The following is a 13,549-nucleotide window of genomic DNA, read 5'->3' as shown; positions in this document are numbered from 1 at the left end:
GTAACTAGGACTGGCTTACATGTTCAGAGGTTAAACTCATTATCAGCATGGCAGGAAGCATGGTGGCATGCAGGCAGACGGGGTGTTGGAGAGGTAGCTGAGAGTCCTACAGCAGCAAGCAGCAGGAGGAGAGAGAGAGTCCCTGGACCTGGCTTGAACTTCGGAAACCTCAAAGCCCATTCCCACTGACACACCTCCTCCAACAAGGACACGCCTCCTAATAGTGCCACTTCCTGGTGACCTAGCATTCAAATCTATGAGCCTATGGAGGTCATTTCAATCACCACAGCGGTCTATGGGAAGTCTGTAGGTAATATGAAGTTAAGAACACACTGAAATGATCAGTTACCAGTTATGTACACATGTACAAGTAATATGCACTTCATATTCATGTTTAAACTTTTAAAGTATTTCAGAAAAATACCTGATGAATCATTCAAAATGTTTTCAAGCATTAGCTCTGCAAATGTGGGCTATGTAAATGATCATAGGTAATTGTTGGCATTAATGTCCCTGGCCCACCATTCAAAAGATTCTATAAAAAAAAAAAAAAAAGAAATTCTATTAGGTGATAGAACATTTAGATTCTTAATACAAGCATGAGAAAGACTGATTTCTCATGGAATGAGCCTTACAGAGGAGTTTGGCTCATGACCCTTGTTCTAACACCAGGGTTGTTCCATTTTGCTATTGGAGGCTAATTAGTTCTCTAGGAGTGAACTTGGACATCTCCTCCTTGTGACACAGCTGCAAGTCCTCTCCAGGGGCCCTGGAAGGCTCTGGCATATCAGTGCCAATTTCTGTGTTTGGTTGATATGTGAAAGAATATCTCCAAGAAAAATAAGGCAAGTCCAGAGAAGGAGTGTGAGTAGGGATGAGTGGGAAGCTGCAAGAGTTACTAAAAGTATGGAGAAGGTCAGGAGCCTCTTAGGTCAAGAGCCTCCTAGGTCAAGAGCCTCCTAGGTCAAGAGCCTCCTAGGTCACTTACGCCTTTCTGTGTTTCTTTCTTTCATTGGTTCGTTCTTTCTTTCAAAAATAGTGTTCTGAACTAACTGATTCTGCCAAAACAGCTGCCCAGAGTCCTCTCCCATTTATGGTAAAATGGCAATGAGGGGAAATTGTGGATGGCTATTTCCCAAAGAACATCTTTTCTTGGAAACATAAGTCCATGCAAACAAACTGGCCGGGAGGCCAGCTAGAAAACTAGAGAAAAGAAAAGTTCCTATATGGGATGAAAGAGCATTCTTTGTCAGGTCTGCTGGACACATATCCAACTCATCTTCCAGGGTAGATGGCTTCATCATTTCTATTCACTTGCCTGAGGTTTGGATTATTGGTTGATGCAAGACACCCACATGGACACTTTCCTTAGCAAATGCTTAGGGCACCCACATGATTTCAGCACAGGCAGGCTAGGCAGGCCCAAGCTGAAGATTATTGTTTGTTTGCTTGTTCGTTTTGCTAGACACGTTTTCTCTCGGTAGCCAGGTAGCGCTGGTTGTACTAGAACTCACTCTGTAAACCAGGCTGCCTTCAAACCCAAAGATCTGCCTGCTGCTGCCTCCTAAGTGCTGGGATTAAAGCTGTGCATCACCACCGCTCAGCTGGTTTATTTTTATTTTGTGCTGCATTGGCCTTCCATAGCCACAGAGCCCTTTCTTAGCAGTTGCAGTCTTTGGGACAAGTGTTATTGTCATCCTCTTTTGCTTCTCCCATTACTCTTTGATTCTCCATGTATGTACGCTCTCTTAATGGCTGTGTCCTCTGGTCTTTGATTCTCCATGTATGTTTGCTCTCATAATGGTTTGTCCTCTGGTCCTGTGGTTTCTATGTGAAGATCTCACTGTGTGTCTTGCCTTGCTGAAAGCTGTATCTATGAACCTTCACATCTTTTGTTCCCCATGGCATCAGGTGGCCTTTCCGGTTGAAGGCAGTCAGTCCCTGAAGCCTTTGAACAGTGTCCTAACTGAGGCTCACTTAACTTCGTGTGGAGTCAACATGAAGACTTCCTGGTAATACACCACTGGTATACCACAACAAATCAAACTTCCCCTCGGAATGTGGCATCTGTCGAGAGAAAGACACCATGTGCAAGACTGTATCCCGAGCTCACTGCCAGCTTGCAATCCACTTCCAGAGAGAGGGCACAGATGGATGGGTGGGTATATGAGAGCTGATGGGTTGGGCTCTGATCAGCAAGTGTACGGAATTTAAAGTCAAGAGGCCAACAAATTATTGTCGGCTCTACCAGGGACAAGGTCATTTTCTCTAGGACTCAATTGTATGTTAGCAAAGTTAAAGAATCAAACTAGGTCTGGAAGCCTGGGGCAGGCTTCTTTATTGTTTTGTGGGTCTCCTTATGTAGCCCTGGCTGACATGGAACTCATAGTACAGACCACGCTGGCCTCACACTCAGAGAGATCCACCTGCCTATGCCTCCTGAGTGCTAGGATTAAAGGTGTGTGCCACCACGCCCTGAGAGACACCTGGCTATAGGCTTGGATTATGGGAAATAAAGAGTGATTTCCTTTTAAATTCCTTCTGATAAGCTGGGCATGGTGGTACACGCTTGTAGTCCCAACATTTGGGAAGGTAGAAGCAAGGTGGATCTCTGTGAGTTTAAGGCCAGCCTAGTCTACAAAGTGAGTCCAGGATAGCCAGGGTGATACAGGGCAACCTTGTCTTAAAAAACAAAACAAAACATACACACACACACACACACACACACACACACACACACACACATACATACGTACACACATACATACATACACACATATAAACAGGTAGGACAAGTAGAAGTCTTTACATTCTGCAATAACTTGACTGGAATAAAAACTATATTTAAACTTTGTTTTAAAACTTTATATCTTGAGCTGAGTGTGGTGACATATGCCCAAATCTCAGAACTTAGGAGACAGAAGTGATGAGTCTGAGGCCAGCCTGGACTACAAAGCAAATCAGTGTGCACTAGTAGCACGATCATGTCCCAAAGTGTATTTTCAGGCAGATTTGTAAACATTCTTTCATTTATTGTGACTTACTCTGAAGATAAAACATTACTGAAACCAAAAGCTTAATTTAAATGCATACCAAGGAAAAAAACCATGGCATATATTATACAAATTGTCAATATGGTATGAGAAATTTAAAATTAAGCAATACTGACTAAATGAACTCTAAAGACTTTTTTTCCCACCACATTTCTGTAATTTTGCAATATTTTTAAGAGACACCAAGGCAATTTCTCGATGACTAAATATGCCAAGTTATTTATTCTAAGTTTTCTGTGATGTGGGTAGAAAGAAAAAAAGAACAGGTAAAGAGATAGATTAACACATACGTGGATAACAAATTCAGAGATGCACAAGTCTATGGTTACTGCCAGTGCATACTAGTGAAAAGAATTATCACTGATTCAGAAAAAAGATGAACAAGATGTCTCCACCCTCCTTCAAATAGGAAGCAACCCTTTCTTAAATCTGGATTTCCGTTAGCCCCAGGGAAAAGTGACTGTTTTTCTTAGGTTTTAATTTTTGCATGTTTTTTTTTTTTTTTTAAATTTAAACACATTTTTGTTTTAAATAAAGCTTCACCATGTTGAGCTGGCTGTCTCCTAAATCTCAATTCTCCTGTCTCAAAATCCTGGGCATTGGGAAGAATTTCCTAAGTTTTAACCTGTAGAGGAACTAATATAGCCTTGTGTGAAATGGAGATGTTTCCTGGGGATTTGGCAGAATATGGCGTCACCTCAGAAGAGCAGTTCAATGCTCCTCTCTGGAGAGTGAAAGTTGTAGCTTGGAACTGAAGAGATGGCTTGTAGGGGAAAAATTAATGCCATATCCTATATGTAATTTATATTCTGTATTTAATACCGTGTTCTGTATGAGAACTTGTCTCCAAGTGACTTCACTTCTTCCTGCGCTGCGGGAATGACCACGCACTGGCCTAAACTAGACCTGTTAGCAGTTTCCAGAAACTCCACTGGAGCTATTAGCTGAGATAAAACAACTTCCCTGGAGACTCAGTCTCCACCCAGCCTGCCCAAGGAACTGTGAAGTTTCCACAGCCTCACCTATCCCACCCCTCCAAGAACTGTGACCAAAATCTGCCCCTCCTAAGAATACAAAAACCCAAAAATTCTTCTGCTCTGGTCGCCTCACTTCTGTGTGAGGGTGGACCCCAGCGCGCTGGAATAAACCTCTTGGTTTAGTATCCACCCGGTGTCCGTCTCTCTCATTTGGTGCTTCCCAGTATAGAGTCCCTGGATCAGAGTCTTACAGGCTCTGTAGTAAAGAGCACTGGCTCCTTTTCCACAGGTCCTGAGTGGCTCACAACCAGCAATAATGCAATTCCATGCCCTTTTCTGGTGTTTAGACACAGATGCCGACAAAGAACTTATACATAAATTACACAAACAAAGGTACAACAGCAAAATAGGTGTAGTTTTCCCCAGATTGGCCACTCTTGCGTATTGGGAACCAGATTAAGGCTCTTACATTAAGATTGGAAGTCCTGAACTGGATGTGGGATCTCCACCTGAAATCCTAGTGTGAAGACGTAGAGCCAAAAGGATCAAGAGTTCAGGCTAACCTGGGTTATCTAGTGAGATACTGTTCTAAAAGGAGGTTTTCCATGGTTTTAGTAGCCTCTGCATCCTCCGCATGGCCTGTGTTAGTGTGGTGGAAAGGGACCCACAGTGGAGCCTCTTGGGAGGGGGGGTCCCGGTCTGGCAGACGTCAAGGTACTCTAAGAAGGCTGGGAAAGCAGGGGCACACTTACGGTTCTCTTCTTGGATGTCTGTGAGCCTTTAAACGCTGAGGACTAACTGAACTTAATTTTTCCTCAGCCCTAGATGTTTGGGACACTGAAAATGTATTTTAAAGAAAAAGCTATAGTGCACCATGTGTAGAGAAGTAAATTCACTTCGTTGAGAAATATGGGATCTAGAATGACACAGGTCCTTTTCTGACTACCATGTATACATGTAATGCATAAGTGCATGTAAATTAATGTGACTTATATAATGTGTACAATTAGACATCATAATATAATAAACAACACAGACATTTTACATTAACATACATAAACACTTGTGCCAGAGGCATAATGACTTTGGGAGAAGAATAGATATTTATTCTACATCTACCTGGGAATCATATGGCCATGATACATTGATGAGACATTATTAACATATGTCATGAATATTGTAATCTTCCCCTTATTTATTATTATTTTTTTATTAACTAATTATTAATGACGTGGATTATTTTGAGATAGGGTCTCACTGGTGCAGGTTTGCCTGGCCTCAAACTCAATATGAAACCATGCTAGCCTTGAACTTGTGGTGATCCTCCTGCCTCTGCACTCTGAGTATTGAGATTGCAAATGCACATCACCACACCAAGCCCTTTCACCACCTTATTAGCCTGAGTTTAATGAGGCCCAACTTGGTGGTGTGTTCTCATGGATTAGGCCATTCCTGTGCTGACCTTGAAGTTTTGTGCACAACCCTTGAATATGCCTGCAAGTTGTACTTTCAAGAGTTCTCACAGCATCTTGCAAAATGCCATACAAACAATATTTTTAGAAAAGAGATGAAATAGATAGATGGATGAGTGAATAAATTAACTTTTCTCCACACATAACAGTTTTCCATCCGATAAAAATTTTGATGTTAAAAAAATTTTTGATGTTTAGATTTTGGCTTCGTGAAGTGTAAAAACATGATGAACATAGCAGTGTAATTGAACTATATTATGTAATTACCTCTCATAGAAAGACCAGGACATTTAAAAATGTGTCATTTTTACACACACAACCTGAATGCAAGTGGTGGTAGTGCAGGAGAAAACTTCAAGAGCAGTGTCTAGCCAGAAGGAAGATGGAAAATAAACTCTATGATAACTACAGTCTGGTCATTGGGATTTGGAGCTAGACAGTGTCTTATTCTTCCTTTGTGTTTAGAGATGAAATAGGAACATCTAGAGTTTCCAAGAAGAGTCCACAGTTTTTCTATGAAAAGTCTAGTCTGAAGGAGACATTGATTGAATGGATTCTTTTTACCCAGTTCTTGCCTGGTTTCTATTAATGTTCTAGTCTTGATAAAAAAGAAGAAGAAGAAATGAAAAAGGAGGAGGAGGAGAGACAGAGAGAGGAGACAGAGAGAAACAGAGGGAGACAGAGAGGAGACAGAGAGGGATGAGTTACATGCTTAATTATTCAAGGTGATTTTGTTGCCAGACACTCTAAACCCCACCATCAAATAAAAAATATATAAAATGTTTCCTCGTCTCTATTTAATCTTGAGACCTACTGTATGTTCCATTTGTGCTGCCTATTCTAGGAGCAATAGAAAGTACTGATGGATTACAAATGGCTATGGAAGCTCAGAAATTAATTGTCAATTTGAGAATATTGTGATTTGCCTTGTTTTCCCATCAAATGAATTTTATTTGATGGGAAGTGATTGCTTCTGGGCCACTAATTCAGTTAGTGTTCTTATGTTCTGACAGTACCCCTCTATTGCATTAGAAGGGTTAGGTAAGGCTAAAGTGAACAGTGATACCACCATTTAAATTCTTCTGATCAATTTCCATCCAGTGTCTCCTGGTCCTCAAGTCCTTGAATGCCAACCCACCTTACTTCTCATTCCCTCATCTGCCTTTCTGGCTAGAGTTTCCTCAGATGAATGTGTCCTGGAAAGTAGTGGTTTTGACTGAAAACAAATGAAGAATAAAGAATAGTTATAAATGAAAGAATTCTAGACTTTCCTGTGGGAAGCAACACTCCTCCAATATCCTGGGATAATGTTTGAAATTAACCTCTCTCAGCCATTCTCCCCATCTGCAAAGGAGAAATTGTAATGCTTTTCTTCTGGGGCTGTTTTGAGACTCAAAGAAAAGGCAGAACGCCAAATGCAATCATGCTGACTTTCACAAATAAAGGCCATTGTGTTTCTGAAAGGATTCCTAATCTCTAACTTTTCTCTTAAACTCATCTTCCTATTACTGATGATCACTTTTCTTCTTCTTCTTCTTCTTCTTCTTCTTCTTCTTCTTCTTCTTCTTCTTCTTCTTCTTCTTCTTCTTCTTCTTCTTCTTCTTCTTTTCTCTCTCTCTCTCTCTCTCTCTCTCTCTCTCTATCTCTCTGTGTTTGTGTTGGGGGGGGATATGTTTTTTGACACAGGGTTTCTTTGTATAGCTCTGACTGCCCTGGAGTTTGCACTGTACTCCAGGCTGGCCTCAAACTCACAGAGATCCTCCTGCCTCTGCCTCCCTAGTGCTGGGATTAATGGCATGTCATATGCCACCACCACCACCTGGTTGATGATCATTCTTCAAAGGTGCTGGGATCCAAATGGACAAATCATATGGTGAAAGGAGCTAGTAAGAAAGAGGCCAATGGCTATGGGTGGGTGATAGAGGTTCTGATATGGGTTTAAGTGCTTCTTCCTAGACGATCTGAATGGAGGACAGCCTTCCACTGTGCTCTGCTGCACAGACAGTTTTGCCAGGATGTGACGACTCTTTAATTAGAACTGGCAGCACTACACATGGTTAGAGTCCCCAATCCTTTAAGATTTTATCTTTTCTAAGTCCTTTCCATACACTACAGACCAAAAAGGGTGTATTTGATGCCGATCGCATGTCCCATCTCTCCCTGCCCTGACTTATTTGTGTGCACTTTCCCTTCATACGTATCCATGGCTGAGCCTGACTCAAATGACTTTTTCCAAATAGTCTTCCTTGATCTTGCAAGTAAGAAGAAATCACTCTGGTTATGGAATTGCTAAGCTATTTTTGTATACATCTATGGTGACACCAATCCTTCTATAATACACTTATTTTGACTTTTTATGGTAGCAAAAGCAGCTTAATTTTGTTCTGTGAAAGAGACCTAAAAATCTCTTGATGAATAAGTGAATGAATAATGTCATTGCTACTAAGATTTCAGAGTGTGGATAGGAGGGAAGATAATGGTTTAAAATGAAATGTTAAAATTATATGTATTGATAGTTCCATAAAAGAGTTTAAGCAACCAGTTAAGTAGATACAAATAACATACTTGATGGTCATGACTCCCTCTGGCCATTGAGGATTTTAGTAACCTCCCAAAGGACAGGGACAGTGGGAAATGATATTGTGCACTAAAACTGCTCATGAAGTAGATTTTACACAAGTAGGAAAATTATTCTATTTCACATTCCAAAAATTATTCTACCTTCTCTGTATATTGTTTTGAATAAGAAAATCAATCCTTCTGGAAAAGCAGATGTTCTAGGATTCCCATGTAGACCCCACAAACTGTCTTTCCTAAAGCAAACTTCTGTTCTAGCACTATGGTCATGGATACAAACATTGACATTTTCCTTTGTGAGGTTGAGTCTGCAGCAACAGCTTAAGAGTTCGTTATTTTCTTCAGTGTAGTAATGGGACAGGGTTGGGATGAATTACAAACACATGGATTACATTTCCCATCATGGAAATCATTAATATTAAAGTAATGAAATACTTTCACATGTCTGAATTCTAGTGAAACTTTAAAAACACAAGTTCAAAACCAAATAAAAAGCCAGGCATGGTGCTTGTCTGTAATCCTAGCATCTGGGAGGTGGAAGCAGGAAGATCTGGAGTTCAAGGCCAGCATCAATTACATAGTGAGCTTAAGGCCTGTGCTACATCAGAACCTGTCTGAAAACAAGCAAGCCAGCCAGCCAGTGAACAACCAGCACCTACAAAACCAAAACTGAGTGAATGCACACGCAAGTGTGAGTGGGGGCATTCTTATTTGCAGTTGTGTTTTGATTTGGGAGCCTGATGAAAGAGAAAAGAGTCCTCCTTCTTATGGGAAAGCTTACTGGCAGGTTTCAGGAATCCAGACACGGACACTGGGGAATTTCATGGTCTGGAGACTTAGTGTCCATCTTCCCTCAGTTGTGTTTTCTGTCTACATAGACGGACTCAATAGCATTCTCTGTGAAGACACATTTAACGTCACCTGCCACTGGAAACAGGGTCGAAAGCCAGAATAAAATGTATCCCATGAAAGAGAAAAATACTCATCTTACACACAGGGGAATGTGCTAATTCTGTATTTAAGGTGAGAACCTTGTTCTGTTGGTCTGGGGCTTGTATTCCTATGTTGAAAGTCTTGTGCTGAGCAACCTCGCTCTGGAGCAACCCAGGACAGTGAGTCATCCTCTGTTTTAGTTCAATTTCAATTACTATGACAAAACACCATGAATATGGCAACTTATAAAGAAATGTATTAACTTGGGACTCAGGATTCCAGATAGTTGGAGTCCATGACTATCATGGTAGAGACAATGACAGCAGACAGGCAGGATTGGCACTGGGTATAGCAGCCGAAAGCTCATGTCAGGACCTGAAACAAGAGGAAGAGAGCTAACTGGGAATATCAGGGAGTTCTGAAACCTCAAAGGCTGCCTTCAACGATATACTTCATTAAGGCCACACCTTTTAATCCTTCCCAAGCAGCGTCACTAATTAATGACCAAGTATTTAAACATATGAACTTTAGGGGGGAGAGGGCGTTTTCAATCTAACTGCCACATTATCTTGAGTGAAGGCCACTGGAAGCCACCACTCTTAGACATCTCCAAGCAAGCACACTTAGCACCTGTGGATTTGGCTAAAGTGTAGATCTCCATTGTGCATATGTGGGATGGAACTATAAGTTTTTTAACTAACTCCCTCCTCATGCCCATGGCTACAGCTGATCCAGATTCCTCATTGTGAGAATTCAGAGAAAGGCATGTCTAATCTGTATTAAAGAATAGCTCTGAATATGACTCAACATATAACCATACTTTCTTGAAATATTATGAGCACTTGAGAGACAGCTCAATTAGTGAAGTTCTTGCCTTTTCTTGAGCACCATCCTCCAGAATTCATGTAAAAATGTCAGGTGTACCAAACCAGATAACCCAATTGAGAAATGGAGCTTGGAACTAAATGGAGAATTCTCAACAGAAGAATATCAAATGGCTGAGAAACACTTAAAGAAATGTTCAACCTCCTTAGTCATCAGGGAAATGCAAATCAAAACAACTCTGAGATTCCATTTTACATCCATCAGAATGGCTAAGATAAAAAATTCAAGTGACACTACATGCTGGCGAGGATGTGGGGAGGGAGGAACACTCCTTCATTGCTGGTGGGAATGCAAACTAGTACAGCCACTTTGGAAATCTATCTGGTGCTATCTCAGAAAACTGGGAATAGGGCTTCCTCAAGACCCAGATGTGCCACTCCTTGGAATATACCCAGAAGATGCTCCAGCACACAACAAGAAAATTTGCTCAACCATGTTCATAGCAGCCTTATTCATAATAGCCAGAACATGGAAACAGCCTAAGTGTCCCTCAGTAGAAGAATGGATAAAGAAACTGTGGTTCATTTACACTATGGAATACTACTCAGCTATTAAAAACAAGGAATTCATGAAATCTGTGGACAAATGGATGGAACTAGAAACAATCATACTGAGTGAGTTAACCCAGAAACAGAAAGACTCACATGGTTTATATTGGCTTATAATTGGACACTAGCCCAAGAGGCATGTTCCATGAAAGTCTTCACTTACCAGAAGATTGGGGTAAATGTGAGAACATCCTATTGGGACTCTAGGTGAGAGAAGTGTGGGAGAATGGGGAAATAGAAGGATCCAGAGGGTCTTAGAAATCTACAAGAAGAACCTCAGGACAGGCAGATCTGGGCCCAGGAGTTCTGCTCAAACTACTGCACCAACCAAGGACAATACATGCAGTAATCATTGAACCCCTACTCTGATCTAGCCAATGGACAGGACATTCTCCACAGTTGAGTGGAGAGCAGGAACTACCTCTGACATGAACTCTGATTTAACCACTTCCCCTTGGTGGGGAGGCCTGGTGGCACTCAGAGAAAGAATAAGCAGGCTACCAAAATGGGACTTGATAGCCTATGATCATATAGTAGGGGAGGAGATCCCCCTCAGTCACAGACATAGGGGAGGGGAATAGGATGAAAGTGGGAGGGAGGGAGGAGCAGGAGGATACAAGGGATGGGATAACAATTGAGATGTGATCTGAATAAATTAATTAAATAAAAAAAGACAATACTCTCCTCAAAGGATCCTTTCAAGGATTCATGGAGATGTGTATGGGCATAGACTAAGCATGATAAAAAATATTAACTATTTTCTTATCATTGGGATTCATATCATGCATCATTAAAGTTATTTCCCAACAATTGGTGGAAGGTTACAGCGAAAGTACTGGCAGTGATGGCTGCAAGGCAAATCAAGACGTTTGTGTAATAAAGATTATACCAGATTGGATAGGAATTAGGTTAGTCCATAAAATATTCTCAAGCTGATATTTCTTATAAAATACTAATATTTTACATGTTGTTTTTTAAATCTGCCTCACTATTCTGAATTCCATGGGGCAATAAGTCTAATGCAGAGGGGTCTCTGACTGAGGAAGAGGAGACTGAACACTGGGAACTCAGCATGAAGGTCTAGCTCAGTTCCCATTCATGGATTGTGCCACTCCTTACGGCAGCGGTTCTCAGCCTTCCTGACACTGTGACCCTTTAATCCAGTTCCTCACGTTGTGGTGACCCCAACCAAAAAATTATTCCATTGCTACTTTACAACTGTAAATTTGCTACTGTTATAAATTATAATGTAAATTGTAGGATATCTATTATATGACCCCAAAGGGGTCACAACTCATATGTTGAAAATTGCTGCCTTACAACATGAACTTAGAGAGGTTTGGATGGGAATGACTTCAGATTGCATTCTCCTTCCTGCTTCTAACACGCATGAAAACCCAAAATACAGTATATTATAGACCTGTTTCATATGGTCCTTGTTAATGTTCAATCAATATTGGCTATATATTGCTTATACCATAATAAGCCTACTTCTACTTAATGTTCATGTAGAAATACTGAAAGTATCACAGTAGCTGAGCTCAAGTTACATTTAGAGAGGCATAATAATACAAACATCATGGTACTAACTTACAGACACGCAGACCAGTGGAGTAGATGTCCTAGACATAAAATAGTTATAGCCATGGTTCACACATGGAGAAAAGACAGGATCTTCAGCAAACTGTGCTGAAAAAACAAAACAAAACAAAACAAAAAAAAACAAAAAACAAAAAACCTCAAACAAACAAAAACTGAACATTCATAAAAGGAAAGCTGAAACTAGATTCCACCCTCCCGAAGATAAGTGAAAGCAATGAGAATAGCGAGGATTGTCAAAGCACATCAGACATGTGTATGAAATTTCACAGTGAATCTCATAATTTTGTACAACTAATATTAATAATTCACTATAGCAACGAAAAGCTATGTAAAATATTCTCATAGAAAGGAGGGCATGGGCACATTGGCTCTAGATGTGTGACTGACAGCTTCAGACTGTCATTGTCAGATCTCCTGACTATCAACCTCTTATAGAATGAAGCTTAAGGCATCTTTCCTTTCTCCCACCTTGGGAAGGCTGGAGTTGGGCAACTTTGTCTGTAAATTGTAACCACTTTGTCATCAGCGGCCTCTACCTGAAGCATGTGGTTAGTTTGAATATTCTATTTCTAGAGCTAACTTTCGGGGTTAAGAAGTGAAAAGTTATCAGTCAATGTTAGGGATTAGTTGTTCTTTATAATCCAGGGAAGATGAGAGAGTTTAGGTCAGAAAGCCGTAAAATCTTGATGAGCATGCCTGCAATACGACCAAACACTGCTGATATCCCAAGTCAATTTAGGAACTTTAAGAAAAAGCTCTAGGACTCACCTCTGATGGAAGACAGAGGAGCAAAACTCATGGGTTCTAAGAAACATTCCCGCTGTCCTATAATGGGCTTGACAAACCCTTTAGTTTGCCACTTTTCTCAACACAATAAACCAGGACCTCAGCCCTTCTTGGGAATTACTTAACTGAACGTTGCCTTGCTTTTCAAGTTGGGATATTCACACTGAATATAGAATTACATTAAATACTTAACGTTAGGAGAGCTAGGTAGAATAATGTTTACAACTCTCTCACACAGGCCGAGCATGGTAAGGTAATACCTTTAACCCCATCACTTGGGAGGCAAAGGCAGGTGGTGAATATGCATGAGTTTAAGGCCAGCTATTCCTTATACCAAGTTCCAGGCTAGCCAGGGCTGTACAGAGAGACCCCTGGCTTGAAAAAAAAAAAGTATTCATACAGCTTAGTTTATTGAAAACATTTAATGATTATTCATTTCCTTCCTCTGTTCTTCCATATTGTCTTACTTCTTAATGTACAGTTGCATGTTCCTTTACTACCGACTGGCCGTAACACCTGTGCAGTGCCAGCAGCATCTAATCCCTAACAGTAATGTGCATGACTTATCTGACCATCCATGGTTTCTATGTTACTCTCGTCATGTTCAGTTCTGGTACCAAAAGCCTTAGACCATCACATTACCAGCTCTGCATTAAACCCATATAGTATTCAGAAACAGGTTTCATGCTTCTGAAAAAAAGTGAGGGTCCAGGATC

This window comes from Acomys russatus, chromosome 9, assembly GCF_903995435.1.
Source record: "Acomys russatus chromosome 9, mAcoRus1.1, whole genome shotgun sequence".
Lineage (NCBI taxonomy): Eukaryota > Metazoa > Chordata > Mammalia > Rodentia > Muridae > Acomys > Acomys russatus.
This window is presented reverse-complemented; position numbering follows the sequence as displayed.